Below are 6,804 nucleotides of genomic sequence, written 5' to 3' on the forward strand. Positions count from 1 at the left end.
TTTTGTTTTCTCTCAAAACTGTGTGGCTCTTAATTATTTCCAAATGCAACTCCTTAACTACAAATTTTGCATTAGGATCTATCTGTAGAGATGTAGAGACACTGTGCGCTAACACCTTTCAGGCTTGTTTTTAATTATTATTATTATTATTATTTATTTCTTAGCAGACGCCCTTATCCAGGGCGACTTACAATCGTAAGCAAATACATTTCAAGTGTTACAATACAAGTAATACAATAAGAGCAAGAAATACAATAACTTTTGTTCAAGCAAAGTACAAGTGTGGCAAACCACAATTCAATAATACAGCAGATAATAGTGATAATTACATCAGGATATGATTAAATAGTGATAGTTACATCAGGATGTGATTAAATACAAAGTACTACAGGTTAAACACTTGGCAGATTACAGTATTCTGAAGTACAGGATTAAATGCAGTAAAATAGGGGGCAGATAAGAGCAAAATAAAGCACATTTAAATGAAGGGTGATAGTGTCCCAGGATACAAACAGAGGAGTTCTACAGGTGCTGTTTGAAGAGGTGAGTCTTAAGGAGGCGTCGGAATGTGGTCAGGGACTGGGCAGTCCTGACATCTGTAGGAAGGTCATTCCACCACTGCGGAGCAAGGGTGGAGAAGGAGCGGGCTCTGGAGGCAGGGGAGTGTAGCGGAGGTAGAGCTAGTCTTCTAGTGCAGGCGGAGCGGAGAGGTCGAGTGGGGGTGTAGGGAGAGATGAGGGTCTGGAGGTAGCTGAGTGCAGTCTGGTCAAGGCATCTGTAGGCTAGTACAAGAGTCTTGAACTGGATGCGAGCGGTGATCGGGAGCCAGTGGAGCGAGCGGAGTAGTGGAGTAGCGTGGGCGAAGCGAGGCAGAGAGAACACCAGGCGGGCAGCAGAGTTCTGGATGAGCTGAAGTGGACGGGTGGCGGACGCAGGGAGGCCAGCCAGGAGGGAGTTGCAGTAGTCTAGGCGGGAGAGTACCAGGGCCTGGACCAGGAGCTGGGTAGCATAGTTGGTGAGGAATCTGTAATCCTTGATATTTTTGTTTGTTACGCTGCCCATGAACCCTGAGCCATTTTGCCAAGCAAGTGAACTGCTTGTCCTACCAGGTTTTTCATGTTTCTGTGGAGTACCTTCTCACAGCCAGCTGCAGGATTCTTTTTACAAGGTGTTGGGATGATAATTACCTTGAGAGAGAGCTTAATTGTTAACTGGAGACGTGCTTCAATGTAAGTACTGAAACTGCATAACTTTTCCCAATAAATGGAAATAAACATTCTGTCCTTCTCAGCTGTGTTACAGTTACTTTAAAGCTACACAGACCAACAATCTTGTTAAGCCTTAAAGCCAGGAGAGGTATGGTGAAACATATTTAAAAACTGGCAAACTATGATAAACTTTGGGAAATGTATAGTATTACCATGGGAAGAGCATGTAAAAAAACACAAAATGACATTTCAAATTTACTGTGATAAACATTTATAAGGGAATGTTATACTCAAATACAATTCCTTGGAGTATGTTTTAATTAGTATTCATTCATTTGGTTTTTGTTGAACTGAGAAAGTATCATCCATAACTATTAAATACTCAATAGTGCTGAATTTATAAATTCAACGTCTTCAAAAGAAAAACATTTGTTGTTTCATTTTAATTTAATTTAGTCTTTCTGAACATAGAAAGTAGACCATAAATACATGATATACAGTTTTGGCGACTCTATTAACTAATGTTCTTAGACACTATAAAAATGAAAGCAGGATTCACATAGCATTATAGTAGTTGCCACTGATTATATATATATATATATATATATATATATATATATATATATATATATATATATACAGCTCTGGAAAAAATTAAGAGACCACTGCAAAATTATCAGTTTCTCTGGTTTTACTATTTATAGGTATGTGTTTGGGTGAAATGAACATTTTTATTTTATTCTATAAACTACTGACAACATTTCTCTCAAATTCAAAATAAAAATATTGTCATTTAGAGCATTTATTTGCAGAAAATGACAACTGGTCAAAATAACAAAAAAGATGCAGTGTTGTCAGACCTCGAATAATGCAAAGAAAATAAGTTCATATTCATTTTTAAACAACACAATACTAATGTTTTAACTTAGGAAGAGTTCAGAAATCAATATTTGGTGGAATAACCCTGATTTTCAAGCACAGCTTTCATGCGTCTTGGCATGCTCTCCACCAGTCTTTCACATTGATGTTGAGTGACTTTATGCCACTCCTGGCGCAAAAATTCAAGCAGCTCGGCTTTGTTTGATGGCTTGTGACCACCCATCTTCCTCTTGATCACATTCCAGAGGTTTTCAATGGGGTTCAGGTCTGGAGATTGGGCTGACCATGACAGGGTCTTGATCTGGTGGTCCTCCATCCACACCTTGATTGACCTGGCTGTGTGGCATGGAGCATTGTCCTGCTGGAAAAACCAATCCTCAGAGTTGGGGAACATTGTCAGAGCAGAAGGAAGCAAGTTTTCTTCCAGGACAACCTTGTACTTGGCTTGATTCATGCGTCCTTCACAAAGACAACTCTGCCCGATTCCAGCCTTGCTGAAGCACCCCCAGATGAGTCCAATTTTCAGCTTTGCCCAACACCTGGTCGTCTAATGGTTAGACGGAGACCTGGAGAGGCCTACAAGCCACAGTGTCTCGCACCCACTGTGAAATGTGGTGTAGGATCAGTGATGATCTGGGGGGTGCTTCAGCAAGGCTGGAATCGGGCACCAGGGTTTGTTACCAGGGCTGCACAACAACATACAACAGACCATTGGCTGGTTAGGAGCAAAATAAGAACAATACAACATACACACACACACACACACACACACACACACACACACACACACACACACACACACACACACTAGTGGAAAACACTCAGGAAGAATATTTGTTATGCACATGGGTACAAAATAAAGATGGAGCTTTTTAATAACAGATGTTTGACTATTTGAAACCACAGAGTATCAATAAGATATTGTCTGTAAGTGTATTCTAGGTATCAATTTAGATTAGCTGGCAACTTCTTTTGAGACTTAAATCTCTGATTAATTTTCTCATGAGGCAAATTACTTTGTCTATGGTTCTATGGTAACACCTAGGGGGGCAGTGCATACATTTTAACACAGGAAGGCAGCAAGTATATATGCCAATGGTATATCTTTATTGAACATAATTCAAAAAACAAAACATGCCTCCGAGGAGATTTTTGAAGCTGCACCATGACAGCAATTAGAAATTCAAAATTCTAGCGCCATCTGGTGTTGAAAACAAAAATGTAAATTAGAGTTCATGCCCCCCCTCTCAATGCAATATGGGTAGCTTGAGCAGTTAGGTCACAGCCTTTTACATAATATCGCACAAATTGGCCAATTGTGCTTTCTGCTTGGCTGCACCTCTTGCAAGGATGCACTATATACTGTCTTTCAGAAAACACATGTCTCTAAATGACTATCAGACAATGTATGTATTTGCTGTGCATTAAATGTAAGGTATGTGTGTTTTTAATAGAAGCATTATGAAATGGAACAACTAGTTTAAGCTAGCCTTCACCATAGCATCGAAGCTGTTTAGCATAAACTTCATATACAGTAAATTGGCTTGATTCGTTTTCAAAATGAACATTTTTATATTAATGATGTGATATGAAAAGCTGCATCCAACTAATTAGCAATTTTGTAGTGCCTTAAATACATGTTCTAAAAAGAATGAGCAAAAGCATTTATGATACAAGACTAACAAGAAACCACTACAAATAAATGGCTCCTACCTTCTACTAAGTTGCAAATTGTTTTATACTTTTCATTTACCTTTGCATTTATTTTTTATTGAACCTCTGATATTTTTAATGAAGGAACTAGAACATGTACCCTTTCCACTACAGGGAATATGCACTCATTAAGTGTTTACTGCCATATACAGTAACCGCCCTCACCCACTAGTCCTATAAAAATAAGGTTTTTCAGACAATCATTGCCTTGAGAGGCAGTGTGTACTGTTTTGATCTGCCAAGCCACATAATGTCTTTCCCTTAGATTGTAAATCGAACAAACCTACATATACAACTAAGGGGCAATGCAAACACATTCACATTTCAATATAAATAATTACATTCCTCTTATCTTAGTGCACTGTGACTCATAGTCTGTAACACTGAATTCTGTTTTCTCACAAGAACAATACAACTCAAAGGTGGCTCATTATCAAGGCTGTCCTGAATAGGCTGCTTTTATTATTATTATTTGTTTATTTAGCAGACACCTTTATCCAAGGCGACTTACAGAGACTAGAGTTTGTGAACTATGCATCAGCTGCAGAGTCATTTTCAACAACGTCTCACCCAAAAGACGGAGCACAAGGAGGTTAAGTGGCACACAAGGGTCACACAGTGAGTGCTTTTGCAAGAACTGAGTAATATCGTTTCGTTATCCAGTTTTATGCAAAACTCATGTTTGAATAGGTTATTCGCATTTCAATCATGTTATCTAACTATAAGAGTGTTGCATTTATGTTAAAGCAGTGGCACGTTTGGGAATTTTCCTTTTCAGACTGGGAGATAATGTGAATAATAAAGGACTACTATATTTTGTAAAAGCCATTTTACAATAAATGGCTGGAATACAGATATCAGGAGTGTACATTTTGCGTACACCTGGAAGACAGTTTGGTCTAGGGGTCTGAACACAGGACACTTTGGCTCCAAGTCCTAGTTAAAACAACCAACTCACTGTGGTTTCACTCCTCTTGTAAACGTACTGTACTTTATTCACTCCTGGATAAAAACATTGTGAAAAACAATACTGGAACAATATGATGCTGCATCTAATTGGATTACAGATCATGCTTTTAAAAAAAGGGAATAGGGAAATGTTTTTTAATCTTACATTTGTATATAGTTATACACCATGTTATGTAATTTAAACTAAAAACATCAAGGAATGCACAGCATTAGGCTACAGAGATATTTATAGCCAATGTAGGCAGGATGACTCATTCTCCATTTTCACTTTTGAGCATAGCTTATGTTATCCTTAGGGCGAAATTCGGGGGGTGGTAGCTCATCATTAACCTCCTATTTAAACCCCAATCTCACACTCCTTCTCTGTCTAGCGTTTCACTTTCTAGCCAAAGTTTAGACTTCCAAAAGGATTCTGAAATCAAATCTTTTTTTAAAGAAATTAATATTTCAGGTCGGCTGAAAAAGAATCATCATGCCTAACCGACGGCGCTTTATTCTTTCATCTAATTCGGACGACACCGACCAGGATTCAGAGTTTCCTACCTTCCATCCATCCATCCATTATCATTAACCGCTTACTCCTTTACAGGGTCGCAGTGAGAGGTAGCCTAATCCGGCATACACAGGGTGCAAGGCGAGATTACACCCTGGACGGGACGCCAGTCCATCGCAGGAGTTTCCTACCTGCTCTTGTTAATTGTTTCATCCCACTGCAACTTCAACGAAGTCTCCAGCGGCTCCTTTACCAACTGCTTCCCCAATTATCCAGTCTCCAGGCCAGCAACCATGCCATTCAAAGTCCAAATCACAGCATCCTTTGCAGCTTCACTACAAAGATAGGCCCATCGCCAAACTCTTAAAAGCTCTTTTCGATAAAGGGATTAATATTCCAGTTGACAGAGTCTCCTCTGCGAAGCAATGTCTGCTGAGCAGGTACTTCCTCCTCGACTGCAAGCAGCTTCAGGCAGCCGCCCCTCCTCCCCACGCTCTGTTCCCCCTACTGCAGGCCAGCGTAGTTCTCAGCTACAATACAAGACCCGCTTTCGCAATTGCACCAAACAATCTACGAGGATTTGAAAGATCTCATCCAGCCCATTGCTAATTCTATCTCCATTATCAACACCAGATTGGACAATCACGAAACTCACGGCACCCCTTCAGCAACAGCAGTCATATCTACCATGCCAGCAATCTCCTATCCAGGAACAGCTTCCTCTTCCGGTACCTCAGACCTAGTCCCCACTATCGAAATTCCCTAGTACAACTTGGCTTCAGCAACAGTGTTCGGCTCTCATTCAGCCTCCACCATCAAATGCCACTCCCTCTCTGCTAATATACGAAAGCAAATTATTGAAGTGTCACAAGGCTGGCTGGTAGTGACACGTCAGACCCGGAAGAAACACACAGACAGACGGTGGTGATGAGTGAAACTGAGTGCAATGGCTGCACTCAGCGTTTAATAACAAATAAATAAAAAGGTTGAACCAACAGAAAACAGGACACGGCACTTGCGGCCAAAATAAACAGGTAAACAAAACGAACAGACACTGACACACAGGGACGAACACTAAAACAAACATGTACACCGTAGCAATTGCTTTTTAACTAATTCTCTCCTCACTCTCTCCCGTTCCTTCGCCCTGAACACACAACACCAAGTGAAAGAAATGTGCATCTATATATACTGTTGTGCTGGGATTCAATTACTAATTAATTATTCACTTGAATCCCAGCACGTGAATTAATTCTGTGCAACTCCGTGCTCACATACTATACATTAAATGCACGTGCCTAAATATAATTATACAATTTAAATACTCGTGCTGCACACACCCATTTATATCCCATGTACCAGCTACAATACACCAACATTAACACACGCACCATACAACACATAACACACAAATGCACACAGGGGCGGGGCACATTGCCACATGAAGATAAGGACATTAACCTTGTATCTATCCTTATTGCCACATCAGAGTTCCTGGCTTACCGCGTAGTGGACTGTGGGGACCTGTCAGGCACCCTAAAA

The sequence above is a fragment of the Acipenser ruthenus genome, chromosome 3 (genome assembly GCF_902713425.1).
Source record: "Acipenser ruthenus chromosome 3, fAciRut3.2 maternal haplotype, whole genome shotgun sequence".
Taxonomy (NCBI): Eukaryota; Metazoa; Chordata; class Actinopteri; order Acipenseriformes; family Acipenseridae; genus Acipenser; species Acipenser ruthenus.